Source organism: Pleurodeles waltl, chromosome 1_1 (assembly GCF_031143425.1).
Source record: "Pleurodeles waltl isolate 20211129_DDA chromosome 1_1, aPleWal1.hap1.20221129, whole genome shotgun sequence".
Taxonomy (NCBI): Eukaryota; Metazoa; Chordata; class Amphibia; order Caudata; family Salamandridae; genus Pleurodeles; species Pleurodeles waltl.
Genome location: NC_090436.1, coordinates 775,242,436 through 775,269,566, shown reverse-complemented (window position 1 = coordinate 775,269,566; position 27,131 = coordinate 775,242,436). Strand labels below are relative to the sequence as shown.

The 27,131-nt window shown below is 42.7% G+C and overlaps 1 protein-coding gene across 1 annotated transcript in view; it reads left to right on the top strand.

Moving 5' to 3' along the window:
- LRRC2 (leucine rich repeat containing 2) overlaps window positions 1–27,131 on the top strand; it is a 1,181,887-nt gene that overhangs the window by 187,164 nt on the left and 967,592 nt on the right. The gene's annotated exons all lie outside the window — the stretch shown is intronic.

The following is a 27,131-nucleotide window of genomic DNA, read 5'->3' as shown; positions in this document are numbered from 1 at the left end:
GGAGGACCAAGGAGAAGCCTCAGGAAGTGACGAAGGTCCTGAAGGTGACAAAGAGCCTGAGACAGGTGAAGGAGCAGGAGAGCCTGATCAGAGGAGGGCTTTCCCAGAAGCAGAAGATACAGGAAAAGAAAAGGAAAACCTGATTGACCTCCTAGGGGGAGAAGACAAGACAGGACAGAGTGAAACTGTTCAAGGTCTTCTAGAACTGGTTGCAGGTCCATCAGGTGAAAACAGTGCGAAACGGAGACAAAGCATATAGCCAGTTAAATTAAGAACTAGGGAAATATTAAACGAAAGTGAAGGGCCAAAGTTGAAAGAGAAAAGAAAAGAAGTGTCTATCACAATAACAACACCAAGTGAAGAGAAAGACACAGCCAAGGAACAAGGCACCAGCGAAAGAGAATCAAAAGGAGATGCAAAATTGAAACGGAAAAGAATACCGAGCAGGAGATATTCTGGTCCGGAGTGGGCATACATAGCCACTAACGATTGGTCAGACGAATTCCTATCTCTCAGTCTTGAGAACGAAGAAGCGGAACGACACTTTGGTACCTGAAAAGTGAAATCCCATGAAACATTACCGAATAATACATTGACAACCTAATTGACTTTTTGAACCGGATAAGACATTGCTAACTTGATTGACTTTGAAACCGATCTTGAGACAAAGCTGCTAAACCGATAAGAGACTAAGCTGCTAAAAGAACCGTGTGAACATTGAACTCGTTCAGCTTTATATATATCTGCAAATCTGATTTGATAAAGTGTCTTCAACTTTCTGATTCTATATAGATCATGACAGGATACACTACACAGGGACATAAGATTAAGTCTTGTAAATACATGTGTATAGGTCTAATAACTGCATGTGTACTAACAGTTATGGCAATAATTCTTGGAATGCATGGAGGGAATGAAAGGCACGCGAATGATGTTTCTACTTCTAAACCTACTACTGAACTAACTCCTTTGAAGAAACTCGAACAAGACGAAAGATATTTGCATGATAAGAAGGAACTTTCGTCCAACGTTTTCTATTGCTTGTTGAATGAGTATGTTGAGACAATGGATGCGAAAGATTGTTATGTATGCACACAAATACCTACCTCAGTAATGGAAGGAGTGACATATCATAGCATGCCTCTTACATATGGAATTTCATGTAGTTTAATAATGACCAGATTTTATGGTCAGGAGTATATTCACTACTTTTATTCCAATCAGGATGTTGTATTTGCATATATCCCCATAATAGAGCACCTCAGTAAAATAGCAAGAGATTATTATATAAAGATAATGAGGGGTTTCTTTGAACTATTGTCACCTTTTCACACAGCTTACGCTCACAGAGAAAACCTTACATGCTTCCTTTCACCGATGGAGAAACGTTTTTTAGATCACACTGACGATAGGAGGAAAGTGGCAAAGGAGAAATTAGAAAGGTAATTACACAAGAGGACATCTGTAGATAATTATGCTTTTGCCGCGATAAAGACACAAGGGAAAATAGCTTTAGATGCATTACACGTAGGGAGGTTCTGTGTACATAGACATAAATCATATTATGACACAGTCTTTGTGGGAACAAGTGAATGTAAACATACATTTTTGTTTCAACCCAAATGGACGTTCATGCTGAATGGACAAGACCCAGTTATTCCAGGGGTATATTATATTTGTGGACTTAACGCCTATTATCGTCTTCCAAAAGGATGGTATGGGAGATGTTATTTGGGAATAGTATTTCCAAAGATTTATCAACTGGACGACATAAAGAATTTTCCAAAGCTGTCTGAATCACATCATGTTCAGAAAAGGGAGACAGCTTCTGGTGTGGTAAGAGATATATTTGGAGCAATGATTCCTTCAGTGGGAGTCATATTGAATTCAATTAAAATAAGAAAGTTGTCTACTATTGTGGATAACATGCTGACAAAATTCTCAGGAGCTATAATCCTGATGGATGCTGAACTTGCTGCAGAAAGAGCTATGACTCTTCAAAATTGGCTTGCCTTAGACATTATTTTAGCAAAGGATGGCGGCGTTTGCAAAATGCTTGGTACACGTCACTGTTGTACTTATATTCCGGACAACAGCGGGCAAATTCGAACAATGCTTACAAATTTAACTAACAAGAGTGCAGATTTGAAAGAATTGAAAGAACCAGGAGTATGGGAAAAGGTTGGAAAAGGATTTGCTTCCGTGGGAAATTGGCTCAGCAACATTTGGAATGGATTGTTACTGAAAATAGTAAAAGGAATATTAATAGCATTAATTTGTTTGTTAGGTATTTGGGGAATATGGAAAGCTATTAAAATATTGAAAACAAGAAACAAAAGGAGAAAAGAAGAGAAAATAGAAAATAAAATAGTAGAAATATACAGAGAGAAATCAAAGGGAACCAAAAGGAAGAGGGAGTTGACAGAAGGGCCAAATTACTAAAACAGAATTTTAGTGGAATAAAATTTGTCGGAAGATTTGATGTGATGACATAATTAGTCATCAGAGGAAGGATTGATGATGCAGAAAAAGAAGGACCAACATATATTCATATATCATGTAGCCAAAATCGTATAAGGTAGTGTGATTTTAGCAAAGAAAGATAATGTACGTGGGAAATTGTGCCCATGGAGTAGTTCGCCATTATTATAAACGAGCTCAATTAATCATGAAGAATTGAAAATGTAGTAATCCATCATAATTGCAAATGTATTCAATGATTTTCTTGTTGAAACTGTTATATGCTTAGCTTAAATTTAGCAGAGGCTTTGACCTAGTTGCCTGGTCTCAAATTCTAACTGCGTGGTTTTCACTTGAATTAACAAAACGTATATTTTACTTTAAGGCTGTATTTTTCCAGTAGAGATGACTAATACACTTATCTCCAAGGTTTCGTGCTAGGCCGGTTTCATCCCCTTTGATACAAGGTCAGCTCCTGCAGGTGCGGACAATAAAGGCTTTAAGATAAAATTAATTGGCAAACTTTGTTGCAACTTGTGTTCCAAGGCTTCAAGGACAATGTATGCATAAATGAGTACTAGGAGAAAGACACTATTCATTGGTCAAATTGAAGCCACCCTATGAACCCTCCAATGGAAGACCCTGAAGAAGTTGGAATGTTTCTTACTTAAACCCACCGGAGAAAGAGAAGTCAGCCATTTTCCTTGATGTCATTCTGAAGCCAAGTGCCAGACACCATCTTGGATGACATCTTGATGCCCTTTTCTCTATTCCAGAGAAAGAGACTTTAAGAATTCTCTCCCTAGAGACTTTAACTTTAATTTGCCCCGTCTTGCCCATGCAGTAACTTTGCCCCACTCTCCTTGCTGCCGCAAGGAAACTTGCCCTTAACTCTGCCCCTTTGAAATCTGCCCCATGCTGATCGAACCGGTACCTGAAGAACGAAGACTTTCTTGAATGCTGATTGTATTTGGTAATTATGAAAGGATAATTGTATTATGCATTGTGTTTTCCTTCTTAGGTACCAACTGCTATTTTGATAGGGCCCAAGCTAGTTTTCCAAATTTGTGTTGACTAAATTCGTTTTGCATGAAGCCCCACATGCCAATGCTAATTAGAGGTTAGTTGAGGTATTCACTTGACGCACCATGTTGAATTGAAATCTTGTTATGCTGACCGATGTATGCAATTAGTCAAATTCAGTTACTCATATTAGTGATTTGCATTGTTATAACCGAGTGTATTATAATTCAGATTTTGCGTAGATTGCATTTCTTCCGCCGTTATGGACAGCTAGTAATGTTCGTATACATATATCATTTGATTTTGAGACTCATATATATTGTGTTGGCTTTGTTAATATAGGGAAATAAACGTATTAACTTTTAATAAACCGGTGTGGTTATTCATGACCGAAAGGTCATGGTGTGTCAAAATACTGATTGTTATTGATTTCTAATGTGTCGCTTGATCTATTGATTAAGTATTGGGTATTGATTATAATGGTCATTGATTATTGATTTGAGTGATCCGACTATTGTTGGATGAGGAGAGCCCAACTCGGCTAATAGGTTCACCAACCTCCAGCTTGTCCAAGTATAAGTAATTTATAAGGGCTGGACGCGCTATCACTGGGGAAAGGAGATGTAACAAGCTGAGGTGTAACAAGCCCTGCAATACATCCTCCCTCGTATACAACATACACTCAACAACACGAAATCCAAGATGTGAAGGCAAACCTGAGATCTGAATACAGAGTGTACCTGTCCTATCTCTGATGTTAATACATCACCTTTCAAACACTTTTGATTAAAGGAGGGAAGACCCTCACCAACCTTGGCTGGTATGCTTCATCATAGGACCCATCCTTATACAGATCAAGGAGGATGTACCAATGTGGGTTTCAATCCTAATTCAAGAAGTCGCTCTTTCTGATCCTATGTGTCTTACATATCGAGATGATATGTCAAGAAAGGAACAACAGGTGATGGGAGTGGTGAGGAGGAAACTACCTGTTGGTTGACCATTCTTTTTATTTGTTGTGCCAGTGTGTAAGATTAAAAGGAATTTCCACCAATAGTTATCACTGGAACCTGGCAGAACATTCAATGGCAGCACTACATTACAAGTAGGGTTGGCGTTTTCCCGACTCATGTTAAGTACAGTGACACAACCAATATAGGGTCATCTAGAATAGTGGAAATAGTGGTCAAGGGCCTTCCTTTAAGCAGAATTATTTGAAATTTAACGTTATAATGTGGAGACTGGACAGATGTAAACTGTAGTCAGACTCAAGCTTTCCTTTTCACTCTTAAGGGCCTGTTGTTGAGCCCATCATCTGTAATGCACGTATCTCAGGGAAAACATCTCAAGTTACCTTTTGAACGGTCCCTCATACCAGTAAAATAACAAATGGTCTATGCGGGACACATAGTATTTCTGATGCATCCAGAGTGACTCAAGTGCTCAGTGTGCTGACTCAAATGAGGTGAATCACTGCAGACCTCTCAAGCACGTTTGTTAGTAACAACGCAACAATCAGATTTCAGTATTTCTCCGAAGAAGTACTGTCACTTCCCTGATCAGGATGAGTTGTTCTCAGGTGCCCAGTGTGACACAGCTGCTAGGGCTCAGTATCAGAAAACTGTTCTATAAGCTACCTTTGACACACATAAAAACAAGCTACTGAAAGCAGTAAAAAGGCTGCCAAATTCAAGAGCCTTCCACCAAAGGTTCATGCAAGGGTCTAAGTGGAAGTCAGAGGGTGTATGCCACTTGTGTACATAATGTGGTGATATGTACCTGTATCTAGGATATGCTTTGTGACTGGTTATTTGCAAATGGAGTGTCTTCTGGGAGCAGAGGACTACCTGTCCCTCAATAATATGAAGCTGGCATTGGGACATAGGCAAAGGAGACACAACCACCATGTATCACCTTTTGCCACCACACCAGGGGACAACTATCATGAAGCTATGAACAGAGACCTCAGATCAGAATTCTAACTCACAGTTAAACAAGCATTGGCAAAGCTAATAGCTTTTGCATCTTGGTTGTCAATACGGAGTTATTGGCCTTGTCAACGTTTTTTGTCAAAGCTGTTCAGCAGGTGCAAAAATAAGTCTAAAAAAAACAACAACAGTGCAATGACATGTACTCACATATGCATTATAACACCTGCACAAATATACATCATAGACTAAGGCAACCCTGTATGATGAAATGTACATGGCCAGGCAACACCACATACTTACAGGAATGCAGCATGATGGCTGCCAAATTATTTAAATTGTATGTACTGGTCCAAGATGGCAGGTGCCCCTACTGAAGAAAAGAAATTAGTTAAAACATGTGTGAAAGCAAATTTTGTCAAAGGACAGGTCCAGCAGCAAAATGCTGCTAATAGGCACTCCAATTATTTTTAATAAAAAAGATCATGTCAGGAAGAAGGAGATAATTCAGTGCCAGGGGTGCAAAGGGAAGTGAGGATTCATGGGGGAGCTACCCCCTCTACTTTCTCTCTGTTTTTATTCATTATTGAAACATCTATCAATGCCCTGCAGAAGGTGTGGTTTGCGGTCAGCTAACCTCATCACACCAAAATGCGCTTCGGCATCTGTGCTACAGCCACTCAGACATCGAACAAAAGTAGAATATGTTTTTGCGAAATATGTTCATTGCTTATTTCTTCTAATCATTTTGTCTAGAGTATAAATTGTAAACACACTGTGTACTCAGGAACATATGTCTTGATCGACCTGTAAAGTTGCATACTGGATCTACATGTATATGTATAATTCTAGAGAGGATTGTGTTATAATAATTAATTGAGTAGTTGGGGGAGATGCTTATTTGATGGACCTTGATGCTGTGTAAGACTGATTACATGCGTGTTTTAATAGGGTTTACTGTGTTTTAGGATGGTATGCAGGTATGAGCCTTAAGTGTGTGATTTGATTGTGTTTAGCTATATATTTTTGGTTGTTTGTGGTGGTAAGGCGGCTTGTATTTACATTTACGTCTAAATCATTGATTGGAAAATTGGACCATTTGCTTCAAATAGGCAAAAGAACTAGAGATACTCTTATCGCATTAAGTTTGTGTGTTGCTATTTTTTTCATTTATGACTCTACCTCTAGAGCATCTATATGGAGGTTGCATTTATATTTCTCCTTTTGCTTAGTTTTCTCTGTCATGGTCCAATATCAGTTGTTTGGGGAACCCCTTTTACTCAATTAACAATAAACATCTATCCATTACCATGCATCATAACTATGAAGGCCAATCTGTTGGAAGGACGAGTCTTCCGGCGAAATACAATATAACAAATAATAGCAGGCCAAACATACTGCTAGGAATTCTTGAAATTGTAGTCCCTGCAACAGTATCGGTGTTTTGCCCTTCCGTGCCTGCTTCTAAACTAGCATAGTGGTAACTCAGGGAAACGGACCCGTGAGGCAGTGTGTTAACAGAAGAGCAATCAATAGAATGGAATAAACTCCTGTTGTGGCCAAAGTCATCCACTGATTCTTACTTTTTGAGGGGCTAGCATGAACAAAGAAACCTCTATCCTCTACCTACATTTCACTCCCTATTTGGTAACTGAGTTGTCCCCTTCCATTTCAGTTTCAGTAATGTGGTAACCTACGTGTCAACAGCTTGCACCCTTGAAAGGCTTGTGATGTGTGACATTGGTATGTTGACCTTCCAATGGGTAACCTTTTTTAACACTGTAATTGACAATACAAAGTTCACAATCATTGACTGACTCCAATATTATTGAGGTTTCAAGGGTGTTTATTGAAGTGCATACAAATATAGGGGGGTTGTGAAATGGGGAGAGGTCATGGTGGAAGAATGTCCATGGCAGAGTCCTGTCTATTAGTCTCACAGGTACATTGCACACCTGGCCATTGGACGTGGAGCTGGGGCAGTTCCAATCTGGACAGGGTAACAAAGTGGGACAGTGGAGGGACAATCAGGGTGGTCTTATTTCCTGGTGGGGGTCTTGCCATCTTGCTCTGTCCTGTTCCTGGATCTCAGGGCCCGCTTTCGTGGTGGTTGTCCGTCTGCAGGGGGTGGGGTGCTAGTATGGTGGTCCTGTGGCGGGGCGTCCTGTCCACTAGCGCCGGCGGAGGTGGTGGGCATTTCATCGTCCTGGCTAGTGTCAGGGGCCCCTTGGAGTGCCACGGTGTCCCTCAAGGTCTTTTGAATGTCCGTCAGCACCCCTACGATGGAGCCCAGGGCGGAGGCAATGGTCCTGAGCTCCTCCCTGAACCCCAAATACTGCTCCTCCTGCAGACGCAGGGTCTCCTGCAACTTGTCCAGGACCGTTGCCATTGTCTCCTGGGAGTGGTGGTATGCTCCCATGATGGAGGATAGGGCCTCGTGGAGAGTGGGTTCCCTTGGCCTGTCCTCCCTCTGTCGCACAGCAGCCCTCCCAGTTCCCCGGTGTTCCTGTGCCTCCGTCCCCTGGACCGTGTGCCCACTACCACTGCCCCAAGGTCCCTGTTGTTGTTGGGGTGGTGGGTTACCCTGGGTGCCCTGTAGTGGTGGATACACCGCTGAGTGACCTGTCCTGGGTAGGGAGGTATGGGCCCGCTGGGTGGGTGCTGTGCTGGGGTTACCAGAGGGTGGAAGCTCGGTGTTGGGCTGTGGCTGGGCAAGGGGAACCGACTGTCCTGAGGCCCAAGATGGTTCGGGCTGGTCATCAAGATCCAGTAGGGCAGAGCTGCTGTCGTCACTGTGGGACTCTTCTAGGGGTGGAGTGGTGTTGTCTGGACGCTCTGGTGTGGTGACGTTCCTTCGGGTTCCTGCGGGGGTATAAGTACATGATTATTGCATGTGTGTGTTTCATGGTGTGCAATGGTTGGGTGTGCGTGAACCCCAGTGCAGGCATTCCTGTGTGGGGGCTTGTGTGGTGATGGTTGGGGGGTGTTGTGGGTCTGTGCAGTGGGCATGCTTTAGTGATGGGTGTCCATGCTTAGTTGTGTCATGCAGGTTTTGGGGTTGGGATGGGTGGTTGGTGTTATGGCTAGATTAGTGAGGAGTTAGGGTGATAGGGGAGGGTGTGAGGGTGGGGGTGTGTGATAGCATGCAGGTAGGGTGGGGGATATGATAGTGAAGATTTGACTTACCAGTGTCCGTTCCTCCAACGACTCCTGCGAGGCCCTCAGGATGCAAGATGGACAAGACTTGCTCCTCCCATGTTGTTAGTTGTGGGGGAGGAGGTGGGGGTCCGCCGCCAGTCCGCTGTACCGCGATGTGGTGCCTGGATACCGTGGAACACACCTTCCCCCGTAGGTCGTTCTACCTCTTCCTGATGTCCTCCCTATTTCTTGGGTGCTGTCCCACAGCGTTGACCCTGTCGACTATTCTTTGCCATAGCTCCATCTTCCTGGCTATGGATGTGTACTGTACCTGTGAGCCAAATAGCTGTGGCTCTACCCTGATGATTTCCTCCACCATGACCCTGAGCTCCTCCTCGGAGAAGCGGGGGTGTCTTTGGCGTGACATGGGGTGTTGTGTGTGATGTGTGGGGTGGTGTATGTGTTGATGAGTGTGGTGAGTGTAGTGGTATGTGGTGTTTTGTGCATGGATGTTGTGTGGGTGATGGTGTAGTGTGCCTCTGTGTGATGGTGTTATCTATTCTGTGCTGTCTCTCTCTGGCCTTCGTCTCTAATTTGTGGTCGTAGGGGTTTGTGGGTGTGTTTTATATAGTGTTGGGTGTGTGGGAGTGGTGTGTGTATGTGTATCAGGTGTGTGTATTTGGAATTGTCCAATGTGGCGGTGTTTTGGAGATGTGTGTGTATTTTGATCGCGGCGGTGTGTACCGCCAATGGAATACCATGGTTGAAAGACCGCCGCGTGGATTCGTGTGTCGTAATAGCATGGGCGTGTTTCTGTTGGCGTGGAGGTGGAGGATTTGTTTCCGCATATTTATCGCTGACCTTTGGTGTGGCGGACTTGTGTGGGTGTCTGAATTTCGGCGGATTCCGTGATGTGTGTCATAATAGCTGTGGCGGTCTCCCGCCGCCGCCGCCGCGGTATATTGGCGGTCTTCTGCACGGCGGTAAGCGGCTTTTACCGCCAATGTTGTAATGACCCCCTATGTTTCTTTGGGAAATGGGTATGCTGATCAAGTCGCAAGGTTTTGCGCATTGAACTGTGTATTGCTCAGAGACAAATGGAACTTGATAAATGAGCCAGAACTTGAACCAAGTGAAGCTTTTCCTCTAAAGGTTGTAGATACAATCAATGAATTGAAATCCCTACAGAACTATGTTAGTGAGGATGAGAAACTCTCATGGAGCAAATTACAATGCATAAAGAAACCAGATGATTTGTGGGTTTAAAGTGAAGGGAGATTGGTTCTGCCAAACATTCTTTTGACGCAGTTAGCCAGACTGTATAATGGACAAGCCCATCTTGGAAGGGATGCCATGATTAGACTATTTAAAATTGATTGGTTTAATCCCAAATTCCGTCAAGTTGCTGAAGCAGTTTGCCATTGTTGCGTCATTTGCCAACAAATGAACGCAGGGAAGGGAACAGTAGTAAATTTGAGCCACATTGGAAGAGCAGGTGGTCCATTCAGCAGGAATCAAATGGATTTTATTGAGATGCCTGTGCATGGAGGCTTGAAATGTGTTGGTGATTGTGTGCATTTTTAGTCACTGGATTGAAGCATACCCCACACGTAGAAATGACAGCCTTACAGTTGCAAAACTACTCTTGAGAGAACTAATACCACGTTTCGGATTCCCGATCTCCTTAGAATCAGATAGGAGAAGTCACTTCAAGAACGAAGTAATAAAATGACTGTGTGCAGCGCTGAACATTGAACAAAAATTGCATTGTAGCTACCGCCCTGAAGCATCAGGACTAGTGGAGCAAATTAATGGCACATTGAAAACGAGGATGGCGAAAATATGCGCATCCACAAACTTGAAATGGCCTGACGCATTGCCTTTGGTGTTAATGTCAATGAGAAACACACCTGATAGAAAGACTGGACTATTGCCGCACAAGATCCTCATGGGCAGAGCCATGAGACTCCCAGCAGTCCCTGCAAATGCACTTGTAAATATTACAGATGATATGGTGTTGGACTACTGCAAAGGTCTAGCTGATGTGGTGCGCTCTTTTTCTCACCAGGTGGAGGCAACCACCTTGCCACCGATCCAAGGTCCAGGACACGCCCTGAAAGCAGGTGACTGGGTCGTGATAAAGAAGCACGTGAGGAAATTGTGTCTGGAACCCCGTTGGAAAGGACCTTTCCAAGTGATTCTGACAACTACCACCGCTGTGAAGTGTGCGGGAGTTCCCAACTGGATTCACGCCAGTCACACGAAAAGGGTGACGTGCCCCACAGAAGAGGAAGTTGAAGCGCTGAAATCGCCAGTGACTGACAAGAGAGTACCAGGCACCGAGACAGAACAAAGAGAACCAGGAAGCAAACAAACAGAAATAGAGGAGGGAGAGATAGTTTCTGAGGAAGAAACAACTGATTCATTTGAGGAGGACCAAGGAGAAGCCTCAGGAAGTGACGAAGGTCCTGAAGGTGACAAAGAGCCTGAGACAGGTGAAGGAGCAGGAGAGCCTGATCAGAGGAGGGCTTTCCCAGAAGCAGACGATACAGGAAAAGAAAAGGAAAACCTGATTGACCTCCTAGGGGGAGAAGACAAGACAGGACAGAGTGAAACTGTTCAAGGTCTTCTAGAACTGGTTGCAGGTCCATCAGGTGAAAACAGTGCGAAACGGAGACAAAGCATATAGCCAGTTAAATTAAGAACTAGGGAAATATTAAACGAAAGTGAAGGGCCAAAGTTGAAAGAGAAAAGAAAAGAAGTGTCTATCACAATAACAACACCAAGTGAAGAGAAAGACCCAGCCAAGGAACAAGGCACCAGCGAAAGAGAATCAAAAGGAGATGCAAAATTGAAACGGAAAAGAATACCGAGCAGGAGATATTCTGGTCCGGAGTGGGCATACATAGCCACTAACGATTGGTCAGACGAATTCCTATCTCTCAGTCTTGAGAACGAAGAAGCGGAACGACACTTTGGTACCTGAAAAGTGAAATCCCATGAAACATTACCGAATAATACATTGACAACCTAATTGACTTTTTGAACCGGATAAGACATTGCTAACTTGATTGACTTTGAAACCGATCTTGAGACAAAGCTGCTAAACCGATAAGAGACTAAGCTGCTAAAAGAACCGTGTGAACATTGAACTCGTTCAGCTTTATATATATCTGCAAATCTGATTTGATAAAGTGTCTTCAACTTTCTGATTCTATATAGATCATGACAGGATACACTACACAGGGACATAAGATTAAGTCTTGTAAATACATGTGTATAGGTCTAATAACTGCATGTGTACTAACAGTTATGGCAATAATTCTTGGAATGCATGGAGGGAATGAAAGAGACGCGAATGATGTTTCTACTTCTAAACCTACTACTGAACTAACTCCTTTGAAGAAACTCGAACAAGACGAAAGATATTTGCATGATAAGAAGGAACTTTCGTCCAACGTTTTCTATTGCTTGTTGAATGAGTATGTTGAGACAATGGATGCGAAAGATTGTTATGTATGCACACAAATACCTACCTCAGTAATGGAAGGAGTGACATATCATAGCATGCCTCTTACATATGGAATTTCATGTAGTTTAATAATGACCAGATTTTATGGTCAGGAGTATATTCACTACTTTTATTCCAATCAGGATGTTGTATTTGCATATATCCCCATAATAGAGCACCTCAGTAAAATAGCAAGAGATTATTATATAAAGATAATGAGGGGTTTCTTTGAACTATTGTCACCTTTTCACACAGCTTACGCTCACAGAGAAAACCTTACATGCTTGCTTTCACCGATGGAGAAAAGTTTTTTAGATCACACTGACGATAGGAGGAAAGTGGCGAAGGAGAAATTAGAAAGGGAATTACACAAGAGGACATCTGTAGATAATTATGCTTTTGCCGTGATAAAGACACAAGGGAAAATAGCTTTAGATGCATTACACGTAGGGAGGTTCGGTGTACATAGACATAAATCATATTATGACACAGTCTTTGTGGGAACGAGTGAATGTAAACATACGTTTTTGTTTCAACCCAAATGGACATTCATGCTGAATGGACAAGACCCAGTTATTCCAGGGGTATATTATATTTGTGGACTTAACGCCTATTATCGTCTTCCAAAAGGATGGTATGGGAGATGTTATTTGAGAATAGTATTTCCAAAGATTTATCAACTGGACGACATAAAGAATTTTCCAAAGCTGTCTGAATCACATCATGTTCAGAAAAGGGAGACAGCTTCTGGTGTGGTAAGAGATATATTTGGAGCAATGATTTCTTCAGTGGGAGTCATATTGAATTCAATTAAAATAAGAAAGTTGTCTACTATTGTGGATAACATGCTGACAAAATTCTCAGGAGCTATAATCCTGATGGATGTTGAACTTGCTGCAGAAAGAGCTATGACTCTTCAAAATTGGCTTGCCTAAGACATTATTTTAGCAAAGGATGGCGGCGTTTGCAAAATGCTTGGTACACGTCACTGTTGTACTTATATTCCGGACAACAGCGGGCAAATTAGAACAATGCTTACAAATTTAACTAACGAGAGTGCAGATTTGAAAGAATTGAAAGAACCAGGAGTATGGGAAAAGGTTGGAAAAGGATTTGCTTCCGTGGGAAATTGGCTCAGCAACATTTGGAATGGATTGTTACTGAAAATAGTAAAAGGAATATTAATAGCATTAATTTGTTTGTTAGGTATTTGGGGAATATGGAAAGCTATTAAAATATTGAAAACAAGAAACAAAAGGAGAAAAGAAGAGAAAATAGAAAATAAAATAGTAGAAATATACAGAGAGAAATCAAAGGGAACCAAAAGGAAGAGGGAGTTGACTGAAGGGCCAAATTACTAAAACAGAATTTTAGTGGAATAAAATTTATCGGAAGATTTGATGTGATGACATAATTAGTCATCAGAGGAGGGATTGATGACACAGAAAAAGAAGGACCAACATATATTCATATATCATGAAGCCAAAATCATATAAGGTAGTGTGATTTTAGCAAAGAAAGATAATGTACGTGGGAAATTGTGCCCATGGAGTAGTTCGCCATTATTATAAACAAGCTTAATTAATCATGAAGAATTGAAAATGTAGTAATCCATCATAATTGCAAATGTATTCAATGATTTTCTTGTTGAAACTGTTATATGCTTAGCTTAAATTTAGCAGAGGCTTTGACCTAGTTGCCTGGTCTCAAATTCTAACTGCGTGGTTTTCACTTGAATAAACAAAACGTATATTTTACTTTAAGGCTGTATTTTTCCAGTAGAGATGACTAATACACTTATCTCCAAGGTTTCGTGCTAGGCCGGTTTCATCCCCTTTGATACAAGGTCAGCTCCTGCAGGTGCGGACAATAAAGGCTTTAAGATAAAATTAATTGGCAAACTTTGTTGCAACTTGTGTTCCAAGGCTTCAAGGACAATGTATGCATAAATGAGTACTAGGAGAAAGACACTATTCATTGGTCAAATTGAAGCCACCCTATGAACCCTCCAATGGAAGACCCTGAAGAAGTTGGAATGTTTCTTACTTAAACCCACTGGACAAAGAGAAGTCAGCCATTTTCCTTGATGTCATTCTGAAGCCAAGTGCCAGACGCCATCTTGGATGACATCTTGATGCCCTTTTCTCTATTCCAGAGAAAGAGACTTTAAGAATTCTCACCCTAGAGACTTTAACTTTAATTTGCCCCGTCTTGCCCATGCAGTAACTTTGCCCCACTCTCCTTGCTGCCGCAAGGAAACTTGCCCTTAACTCTGCCCCTTTGAAATCTGCCCCATGCTGATCGAACCGGTACCTGAAGAACGAAGACTTTCTTGAATGCTGATTGGATTTGGTAATTATGAAAGGATAATTGTATTATGCATTGTGTTTTCCTTCTTAGGTACCAACTGCTATTTTGATAGGGCCCAAGCTAGTTTTCCAAATTTGTGTTGACTAAATTCGTTTTGCATGAAGCCCCACATGCCAATGCTAATTAGAGGTTAGTTGAGGTATTCACTTGACGCACCATGTTGAATTGAAATCTTGTTATGCTGACCGATGTATGCAATTAGTCAAATTCAGTTACTCATATTAGTGATTTGCATTGCTATAACCGAGTGTATTATAATTCAGATTTTGCGTAGATTGCATTTCTTCCGCCGTTATGGACTGCTAGTAATGTTCGTATACATATATCATTTGATTTTGAGACTCATATATATTGTGTTGGCTTTGTTAATATAGGGAAATAAACTTATTAACTTTTAATAAACCGGTGTGGTTATTCATGACCGAAAGGTCATGGTGTGTCAAAATACTGATTGTTATTGATTTCTAATGTGTCGCTTGATCTATTGATTAAGTATTGGGTATTGATTATAATGGTAATTGATTATTGATTTGAGTGATCCGACTATTGTTGGATGAGGAGAGCCCAACTCGGCTAAAAGGTTCACCAACCTCCAGCTTGTCCAAGTATAAGTAATTTATAAGGGCTGGACGCGCTATCACTGGGGAAAGGAGATGTAACAAGCTGAGGTGTAACAAGCCCTGCAATACATCCTCCCTCGTATACAACATACACTCAACAACACGAAATCCAAGATGTGAAGGCAAACCTGAGATCTGAATACAGAGTGTACCTGTCCTATCTGTGATGTTAATACATCACCTTTCAAACACTTTTGATTAAAGGAGGGAAGACCCTCACCAACCTTGGCTGGTATGCTTCATCATAGGACCCATCCTTATACAGATCAAGGAGGATGTACCAATGTGGGTTTCAATCCTAATTCAAGAAGTCGCTATTTCTGATCCTATGTGTCTTACATATCGAGATGATATGTCAAGAAAGGAACAACAGGTGATGGGAGTGGTGAGGAGGAAACTACCTGTTGGTTGACCATTCTTTTTATTTGTTGTGCCAGTGTGTAAGATTAAAAGGAATTTCCACCAATAGTTATCACTGGAACCTGGCAGAACATTCAATGGCAGCACTGCATTACAAGTAGGGTTGGCGTTTTCCCGACTCATGTTAAGTACAGTGACACGACCAATATAGGGTCATCTAGAATAGTGGAAATAGTGGTCAAGGGCCTTCCTTTAAGCAGAATTATTTGAAATTTAACGTTATAATGTGGAGACTGGACAGATGTAAACTGTAGTCAGACTCAAGCTTTCCTTTTCACTCTTAAGGGCCTGTTGTTGAGCCCATCATCTGTAATGCACGTATCTCAGGGAAAACATCTCAAGTTACCTTTTGAACGGTCCCTCATACCAGTAAAATAACAAATGGTCTATGTGGGACACATAGTATTTCTGATGCCTCCAGAGTGACTCAAGTGCTCAGTGTGCGGACTCAAATGAGGTGAATCACTGCAGACCTCTCAAGCACGTTTGTTAGTAACAACGAAACAATCAGATTTCAGTATTTCTCCGAAGAAGTACTGTCACTTCCCTGATCAGGATGAGTTGTTCTCAGGTGCCCAGTGTGACACAGGTGCTAGGGCTCAGTATCAGAAAACTGTTCTATAAGCTACCTTTGACACACATAAAAACAAGCTACTGAAAGCAGTAAAAAGGCCGCCAAATTCAAGAGCCTTCCACCAAAGGTTCATGCAAGGGTCTAAGTGGAAGTCAGAGGGAGTATGCCACTTGTGTACATAATGTGGTGATATGTACCTGTATCTAGGATATGCTTTGTGACTGGTTATTTGCAAATGGAGTGTCTTCTGGGAGCAGAGGACTACCTGTCCCTCAATAATATGAAGCTGGCATTGGGACATAGGCAAAGGAGACACAACCACCATGTATCACCTTTTGCCACCACACCAGGGGACAACTATCATGAAGCTATGAACAGAGACCTCAGATCAGAATTCTAACTCACAGTGAAACAAGCATTGGCAAAGCTAATAGCTGTTGCATCTTGGTTGTCAATGCGGAGTTATTGGCCTTGTCAACTTTTTTTGTCAAAGCTGTTCAGCAGGTGCAAAAATAAGTCTAAAAAAAACAACAACAGTGCAATGACATGTACTCACATATGCATTATAACACCTGCACAAATATACATCATAGACTAAGGCAACCCTGTATGATGAAATGTACATGGCCAGGCAACACCACATACTTACAGGAATGCAGCATGATGGCTGCCAAATTATTTAAATTGTATGTACTGGTCCAAGATGGCAGGTGCCCCTACTGAAGAAAATAAATTAGTTAAAACATGTGTGAAAGCAAATTTTGTCAAAGGACAGGTCCAGCAGCAAAATGCTGCTAATAGGCACTCCAATTATTTTTAATAAAAAAGATCATGTCAGGAAGAAGGAGATAATTCAGTGCCAGGGGTGCAAAGGGAAGTGAGGATTCATGGGGGAGCTACCCCCTCTACTTTCTCTCTGTTTTTATTCATTATTGAAACATCTATCAATGCCCTGCAGAAGGTGTGGTTTGCGGTCAGCTAACCTCATCACACCAAAATGCGCTTCGGCATCTGTGCTACAGCCACTCAGACATCGAACAAAAGTAGAATATGTTTTTGCGAAATATGTTCATTGCTTATTTCTTCTAATCATTTTGTCTAGAGTATAAATTGTAAACACACTGTGTACTCAGGAACATATGTCTTGATCGACCTGTAAAGTTGCATACTGGATCTACATGTATATGTATAATTCTAGAGAGGATTGTGTTATAATAATTAATTGAGTAGTTGGGGGAGATGCTTATTTGATGGACCTTGATGCTGTGTAAGACTGATTACATGCGTGTTTTAATAGGGTTTACTGTGTTTTAGGATGGTATGCAGGTATGAGCCTTAAGTGTGTGATTTGATTGTGTTTAGCTATATATTTTTGGTTGTTTGTGGTGGTAAGGCGGCTTGTATTTACATTTACGTCTAAATCATTGATTGGAAAATTGGACCATTTGCTTCAAATAAGCAAAAGAACTAGAGATACTCTTATCGCATTAAGTTTGTGTGTTGCTATTTTTTTCATTTATGACTCTACCTCTAGAGCATCTATATGGAGGTTGCATTTATATTTCTCCTTTTGCTTAGTTTTCTCTGTCATGGTCCAATATCAGTTGTTTGGGGAACCCCTTTTACTCAATTAACAATAAACATCTATCCATTACCATGCATCATAACTATGAAGGCCAATCTGTTGGAAGGACGAGTCTTCCGGCGAAATACAATATAACAAATAATAGCAGGCCAAACATACTGCTAGGAATTCTTGAAATTGTAGTCCCTGCAACAGTATCGGTGTGTTGCCCTTCCATGCCTGCTTCTAAACTAGCATAGTGGTAACTCAGGGAAACGGACCCGTGAGGCAGTGTGTTAACAGAAGAGCAATCAATAGAATGGAATAAACTCCTGTTGTGGCCAAAGTCATCCACTGATTCTTACTTTTTGAGGGGCTAGCATGAACAAAGAAACCTAGGGAGTGGAGTCAGGGTGGACATTTGTGAGTTATCTGGGTCACCAAGTTGATCACTAACTATAGTGTTATGATGCCAAAATATAGTCCAGTATGAATTGGTAAATTTCCTGAGCCCAGACTAAGGTAAGAAACTTCTTAGGTCTCTCTGGGTATTGTGGGAACTTGTGGAAGAGTATGGGAATATTGTAGCTCATCTGCTAAAATCCCACAGCAAACAAATGACACCTGCAGTGGGATTGTTGACTGGTGGGTTCGTAAGAAGGCAAATATGATCTTGAATCAAGCTCTTCACAGAACCCAAGAGTTTAAATCTCCAGGTCACAGTAACAAAGAAAAGTGGGCTATAATTGAAAGGGGGTGCTTCTCTTGACAAAGTTTAGGTCAGATTTTCTTTGGAGTGAATCAACTGTCCAAATCACCACAGATCCATAAATGACTCATGCAGATGAAGGGGGAAAATCCAAAGCTTTCAAAATATTCCATCTCTCAGTAGTCATAAATCTCAGAGTCCCTACATGAGGCCGTGCCACTGTTAATGTGTGCTGGAAAGATATTTTTCTTTTGATTTTGTACTGGGTTGTGTAGCAGAAGAACACCCAGCTACCCCCAGCATCAGTGTGTCTGATAGTTTTTAGTACATAAAACACATATTAATATCCATATATTTCCAGCTGGTGGTCGCCAGTAGGTAGTTATAGTTAGAGCCTAGTTTCCATAGAAAAGGCATTTTTTGGCTTGCTTATATCTTTAGCACCATTTGACGAATCTTCACAAACGTTTCCAAAGAAGTGTCCACTAGGGTCTTCTTGTGCACAGAACGTTTTAGGCTGATCCATCAAGTGGGGGCTGAGAAAAAGGGGGTAACTATAACCCGTGCCTTCGCCATGCACTTCTAATTACCCCAGATATTACAGCACTCATGACAACTTTCATAATATTAAAAAAAAAATCAATGAAACATTAAAAGTCAAATTATTGAAAAAACTGTGCATTGTGGGGTGCAAGTTATAGTTATTTTAGGCCTCGAGATATAGTTATTTGAAATAACTGTAACTGGTGACTTTCTCTAGTTTTGTGCGAGTAAATTCAGAACCTAACTATGTCGTTCCTTTACCCTTTGTTTTTTTTAAGTGAATTTCTTTGTCTTTTTAAATTTCATTTCCTAACTATAACGTCCCTGCAACCTTTATTTCTTCAGTGAAAAAAAAAAATATATATATATATATATATATACATATATATATATATATATATATATATATATTCACTGAAATTCACTGATATATACCTCTCTGAGTTATAATGATAGCCAAACACATGCCAGTGGTTGCTTTTGCTCATTCCAGGTTGGCTGAGATAGTATTTTACCAATCCAAACCTGTTATACTGTGCCTGGAGTAGTGAAAGGCTTTTGTCATTTTACAGCTCAGCGAGGATAATACTGTGCCAATCTTATGCTTAAAAACTTTGCTGTACAAATGGCAAAAAGCATTGTCCCTATTAAGGTCGGCACTGTGCTGATTATACGCTTAAAAACAGACATTTGAGGTGAGCAAATCAAGTGTCGCTGGTGTTGCAGGGTGCTCTTTACTGAAGCTGCTCTCCACCTAAACTTGATTTATGTATAACTCAAACCCTGAAAGGGTTTTGTTTTGAGATCTATCTATCTATCTATCTATCTATCTATCTATCTATCTATCTATCTATCTATCTATGTATCTATCTTTCTATGTATCTATTTATATATATATTTACACAAAATCTTGTGTTGAGATCATCAACACAAAGAAACTTGCACTCCCAGATCCATTTCACCATGAAGCTTTAGTCGGCTACGCGTTTCGACCCAGCCAGGTCTTCGTCACGGGCAAACAATAGTCAGTGAAAGTACCAATCACCTTTAAAGAACTCCATTACATCATTCACATAGAAAAAAGCCTCCGTACAATGTTGTAAGTACAGCAAGACGCAAAACATGTTAATGCAATTGAAATATAAACACAAAGAAATGTTAAGTAAACTTCATTTTTTAACAAAATAAAATGTCAGAAAGCCAAAACAACTCAATAAAGCAGTACAATATTTCTTAAAAATATATGTAATAAAGAAAATTAAATTGACTCATAATCCAGCCACGTAGCTTCAAAAATATATAAAAATACATCTGCATAAAAGCAGCCAGTGCCACAATATTTTTTTGCTTGTTACTGGTTGAATTACTATGGCGTATTGTAGCCTAATGATAACCATAATCAAAACATGTCATCCTTCCACACCACTTTCCCCAAATAAACACAGTAACCATAGCAAATTAGAACAATGGGTAGAGATAAAAATGCTGGATAAACAATTAATTTGTCTAAGGGAACTATAGTGCACCCTCATATTTCCCAGGCAGCTTACACAGGCCCAACTCATGAAAATAATCCCTAATCTTCTGGTCCATAAGCATTAACCAATATGCACATATAACCCCTCATCAAAATTGAGACCTTTTTGGGTGTTTGCAGTTGAGAAACATAATGTGTCTTGACTCCAACTTTCACTGGGTCTTCTCTCTATCCCCTCCACATGCATTCAGGGGGGCCATGTCAATTCCAAAAAATGAAATTTGGTCAGTACTGAATTCATGCTTTTCATGCCAATTGCAGGCAATGGATAACTGAAATCCTTACTTCTCACCGCCCGCAAGTGTTTCAATATCCTTTTCTTCACAGGGAAAATTGTGCTCCCAACATACAGTGTACCACAGATAGAAACCAAAACATATACCACAAAATCTCTGTTAGAATTGATAAAGTGTTTGATTCAGACCTGTCTTCCTGTAGGTAGTGTATATGTTTTTCTGCTGGTTCATGTTCACAAAGGCCTTACATTTCCCACATTTGTAGAATCCTTGCTGTTCTTTCAAGCAACACTTCATGTCTCCCTGTTTCTTGAGGTCACTGTGTACTAACCTATCTTTAAAAGATCTACTTAACTGTAAGTAACCAAAGGGTGTGTACTTACTAATTTCCCAATAATCGGATCCACAATCACCAACTGCCAATGTCTATTCAATAGTCATCTGATCTTGCCGGAAATACTGTTATATGTTGCTGTGAACCTAACATGATCAGTATTCTCGCTTTACTGTTCACTACCAGTCGACTCTCTCTGGGCTCTTGGGCCACTCTGTCTATTGCAGTTTTGATCACATTCTTGGGATAACCCCTTGCCAGAAACATACGCATCATATGTGTCTGCTCCTGTTCAAAAGATTCTGGAGTGCTGCAATTGTGTTTAGCTCACAAAATAATGTATTCTTCACTTCATTTTAGGGGTATGACTGAGAGCATTTAAAACACTGTTCCCTGCCAGTAAAGACTCATTTGCATGGAATCCCCTTCTACTTTAACTAAGACATCCAGAAAACCCATCCCTGATAGATGGAAATTGTATGTCAACTTTAAATTGAGGTTATTGTCAGCAATCTTGGTCAAAAAAGCATTGAGGGTTTCGGAGGCCCATCAAAAATGACGAATAAATCATTTATATAGCACATCCAAAACAACACATGATGGATCCAGCTTGCATTGGCCTCCGTCCAACTGTGCTGTGCCTCCCACCAACCCATAAAAATCCCAGCGTAGCTGGGTGCAAAGAAACTTCCTATGGCAGTCCCTGTGATTTGCTTGTACCATTGTTCTCCAAACAGAAAGAAGTTGTTATCAAGGCAGAAACGCAGCATTTGTAATAACATCATGGAATGGTCAAACAGGTGTAATGGTTTGTCTCTAAAAAAGTATCTACAGACCTGTAATCCTAGATCATAACTGATACAGGTGTACAGCCCAGAAACATCAATAGTAACCACGATGTAAGTGGACTTCCAAGAGATGTTCTGAATTTCGTTGATAAAATCCGTATTATCTCTGCAATATTTAGGCAGATTTAAGACATAGGTACATAGAAAATAATCTAAATACATAGATGTTTTTCCGAACGGCTGTGGTTAGCTGAGACAATTGTACTTGTGCACTTTGGGTAGCATTTTAAAAAATGGCGCTGTGGGCCTGCTCACATATAAAAATTTATATTCCTCAACGTGGTTGACCTCAGATTGTGGCCTTATCACTGTCCAGGTCTGATCGGTGCTCTCTTTTGGGACTATACAGTACCTAGAATAAATTTGGGGGATACACCGCCTCACCTCCCCAGTCCTTTTTACATCACTTCTTGTCACCTCTGAATACCTTAGACAACGCTAATCGAAAACCATTTTTGAATTATTTTGTCCCCGGGTGGGCGCAGTTCTGGGAGCCACCACCTCTTCTGGGCAATGAATGAAGAGTGTGGGAGGTGCTCCAGGGGCACCTGATATTCCAGGGATGGCCACTTCCCTAAGGCAAATTAATAGTTTGCGGGGGCCGTGCAGCCCCCGCACCTCCAAGGACCACCACCTGCTGTGGTAAAATGTTATTATTATAGACCTGGGGGCTGTCCCCTTCCCCCCCCGGGGCTAGTAAATGATATTAGGGGGCATCCATTATGGACCTCCGGCCTTGGGGCCCACCACTACCCCGGGGCAAATTTCGAAGGATGAAGGGGAGCCCCCCTCTTGGAGCCAGGGATAGCCCTGGGGACTGCCATCTGTAGGGCCAGCTCCTGGTACCTCCCAAGGTGCCCACCCTCAGGAGGTAGCTGTTTGCTTTTGCTTGGTGGGAGCTGACAGAGGATTTATCTTTAACCTTCCAAAGATATGAAACATAATTTAGCTACTCCTTTCTGATCAGGAATTAAAACCTAAAAGTATGTTAAAGAATTCCCAATGCTGGCCTAAGAGAGGAGCAGGCTTCACTATAGTGAGAACTAACTTTGGGAGTTTTTCACTACAAGGATATGCAAATCTTAAAAGTACATATACTGCCTTTTAAATACACTGCACCCTGCCCTGTGGGTCACATAGGACCGACCATAGAGTTTAAGTCTTGTCAAAGGGTTTTAAATGCCAAGTCGAGGTGGCAGTAAAACTGCCCCTACAGGCCTTGCAATGGCATGCCTGAGACATGGTTAAGGGGCTACTTATGTGGGTGGCACAATCAGTGTTGCAGGCCCACTAGTAGCATTTAATTTACAGGCTCTGGGCACATATAGGCCCATATTTATACTTTTTTAGTGCCACATTTGCGCCGCTTTTTGATGCAAAAACTGTGCAAACTTACTAAATACAATTGTATTTCGCAAGTTTGTGCCACTTTTGCATCAAAAAATGACACAAATGTGGTGCTAAAAAAGTATAAATATGGGTCATAGTGTACTTTACTGGGGATTTATAGGTAAATTCAATATGCCTATTGGGTAGGAGCCAATGTTACCATGTTTAGGAGCGAGAGCACAAGTATTTTAGCGCTGGTCAGCAATGGTAAAGTTTGCAGATTCCTAAAATCAGCAAAACTGAGATCAGAAAATTGAAGGGAGGGAGGCAGGTAAAAAGTTGGGTGAAGATCACCCTAAGGCTGTCAGGTCTAACATGTGTCCCTCCCAGCTGAAAGTGGGGATCACTACCCAACCCCTTGGAAGCCACTTCACTAAGGCAGAAGAATCTGAACAGACTATCAGCATTGGCATGGTCAGTCCACGGACAATTGCCCCCCATAAAGTCCATTCCCTGTAGGGTGATAGACCACATGAAGATTTTCACCCCTCATCTGCATGAGCCTTCTGAGGGGCCTCTGGTCTGTCTGGATCTGGAAGTGAGTCCCAAACAGGTATGGCCTCAGCTTCTTCAGTGCCCAGACCACAGCAAATGCTTCTCTTTCAATGGCACTCCACCTCTGTTCCTGTTGAAGTAACCTCCCACTAATGAAGGCTACCATTTGGTCTAGACCCTGCCCGTTCAGCTTTGCTAAGACTGCCCCAATGCAATGCTCTTAAGCCTCAATCTGCACAAAAAATTCATTGGAGTAATCAGGGGACTTGTGGACAGGTGCTGTACACATGGCTTCCTTGAGAGAATCAAAGGCTTTCTGACAAGCCTCTGTCCAGATCACCAGTCCCGGCTACTTCTTAGAGGTGAGCTGAGTTAAGGGACAACAATGGTACCATAGCCCTTAACAAATCTCCTGTAGTAGCCAGTGACGCCTAGAAAGGCTCTCACTCCTGTTTCTGTATTAGGTGGTTGCCAGGCCATGATAGATTCAATCTTGGCATGGAGGGGCTGCACCTTGCCACCACCTGCCCGGTGTCCCAAATACACCAAGGAACACTGCCCATTCAGGCACCCACTGGCCTTGATTGCCAGGCCTGCCCGTTGCCGTGCCTGAAGCACCTCTTGGAGGTGATGCAGGTGTTCCCCCCAGTTGGAGACAGCTATATTGTCTAAGTAGGAGGCACACAAAGCCTCCTTACCAGTCAGGCCCCTGTTATCCAACCTTTGGAAGGTAGCAGGGGTGTTCTTGAAGCCATAAGGCATCACCTGGAATTTGCAATGGCCCTCAGTGGTTGAAAATGCTGACCTCTCTTATGCACCCTCAATCAAGGTGATCTGCCTGTACCCTGATGTCAAATGAAAAGTACTGAGGAATTAGGCAGCGTCTAGCCTGTCAGTGAGCTCATCAGCTCTGTGGATAAGGTGTGCATCAGTCTTGGTGATGGAATTGAGGCCTTTGTAGTCAGTGCAGAACAAAAGTTCTGGTTTGGCACCATGTGGAGCTACCTTTGGTACCAAGACCATGGAGCTGGACCAGGGACTATCAATCATCTCTAAAACTAACATATTGGAGACCTCCTCCTGGCTCTCTCCCTGTCTGACAAATTGTACATTTTATCAATGTAGTGCAGGACTGTCTCCTGTGTTGATATCATGGACACACAGTTGTGTGAGTCCAGGGGTGAGTTAGAACAATAAGGTAAACTGTCCCAGCAACTGGTAACAGTCACCTTGCTGCTCTGGGATCTGGGTGGCAGAGGGGTTGACAACCTCCTCCTACCCATTGTGTTCCTGTGCAGAAAGGAGATCAGGGAGTGGTTCACTCTCCTCCTCCACACCCCCATCAATCACAAGGAGCATGCTCACTTCGGACCTCCCAAAGTAAGGCTCGAATCTATTGACAAGGAGCACCCTTAGGATTTTTTTAGGGGTCTGGAGATCCATTAAGTAAGTGGCTTCCCCCTTATGCTCCTTGATTTCATATGGGCCAGTCCAGTGGTCCTGGAGAGCTCTGGGCTCTACTGGCTCCATGACCCATACTTTTTGGCCAGGCTGAAACTCTACCAAAGTGGTCTTCTGGTCATACCAGCATTTCATTACCCCTTGGCTGGCCTCAAGGTTACACTTGGCCTTTTTCCAGAAGCGGTGTATCTGGTTCTGAAGGGTCAATATGTAGCTGACCACATCCTGGGGTGGTCTCATTGGAACTTTCTCCCACATCTCCTTGACAATGCTCAAAGGTCCTCTAACAGGGTGGGCATATAGGAGTTTGAAGGGACTGAACCCTACTTTATTCTGTGGCACTGCCAAAGGCACCGCCAAAGAGAAGGCCTTGCAAGAGGTATGTTCTACTTATGCCTCATGGCTTCAGGTAGGCCTATAATCATTCTCTTCAAGGTCATGTTGAATCTTTCAACTGGACCATTGGTTTGGGGGTGATAGGATGTGGTGAACTTGTAAGTTACAGCACATCCATCCCACATGTACTTTGTGTATGCAGACATGAAGTTAGTGCGTTGATCAGACACTATGGGGGTGATTCCAAGCTTGGCGGGCGGCGGGTGCCGCCCGCCAAGCGGGAACTGCCAGAAGACCGTACCGCGGTCAAAAGACCGCGGCGGTCATTCTGGGTTTCCCGCTGGGCTGGCGGGCGACCGCCAAAAGGCCGCCCGCCAGCCCAGCGGGAAACACCCTTCCACGAGGAAGCCGGCTCCGAATGGAGCCGGCGGAGTGGAAGGTGTGCGACAGGTGCAGTAGCACCCGTCGCGAATTTCAGTGTCTGCTAAGCAGACACTGAAATTCTAAGTGGGGCCCTCTTACGGGGGCCCCTGCAGTGCCCATGCCATAGGGGCCCACAACACCCCATACCGCCATCCTGTTCCTGGCGGCCGAAACCGCCAGGAACAGGATGGTGGTATGGGGGTCGGAATCCCCATGGCGGCGCAGCAAGCTGCGCCGCCATGGAGGATTCCCCTGGGCAGCGGAAAGCCGACGGTACACCGCCGACTTTCCGTTTCTGACCGCGGCTGTACCTCCGCGGTCAGAATGCCCAAAGGAGCACCGCCAGCCTGTTGGCGGTGCTCCTGCGGACCACGGCCCTGGTGGTTTTTACCGCCAGGGTCGTAATCAGGCCCTATCTCTTTGGTGAACCCCACATGGGTAAAGATCCCCTTCATAGTTCTGGTCACCACAGGTGCAGTCACTGTTCTCAGAGGAATTGTCTCTGGGTAGTGTGTGGCATGGTCCACCCAGAACTGGATAAACCTGTTGGCTAGGGCTGTCTTGGTGTCTAATGGACTAATGACATGAATGCCAACACTTTCAAAGGGTATGCCAATGATGGGAAGTGGGATCAGGGGAGCTTTCATCTTTTCCCTGTCTTTCCACTGGCCTGGCAGGTGGGACAGTCCCTGCAGAATGTGTCTGAGATTGTCCTCATTCTGGGCCAATGAAAGTGGGAGGCAAGCCTGGCAAAGGTCCTGTCTTGCCCTAACTGTCTTGCCAGGGGTATGCCATGAGCCAAAACCAGTAGGTAGGCCCAGTAGCACTGGGGGACCACCAGCACATGGGCTGCCCCTGTAATGGATCCTTAGGCTCACTGTAGAGGAGATCATTTTCCCAATAGACTAGGTGACTCCTACAGGCTTCACATGCTGCATAGGCGTAGGCCTGTTGCCTCAAGCCCTCAAGAGTGGAACACTCTCTCTGCGCTTTGCAGAATTCCTCCCTCATGAGCCCACCCTCAACTTGCCAGCCAGCAAGCTGAAGTAGGTCACCTAGGGTGGCAATGTCCTCTGTGGTTGGCTCAGCGCCTTCCTCCTCAGGGACCCCATCAACCTCCACCTTCAGAACTTCAGGGACCAGTTTCCCATGCCCCTTTCCCCTCTCCTTGGCAGCTTCCTGGGCCATCGTTCCAGGGCTCCAGACGCCCTT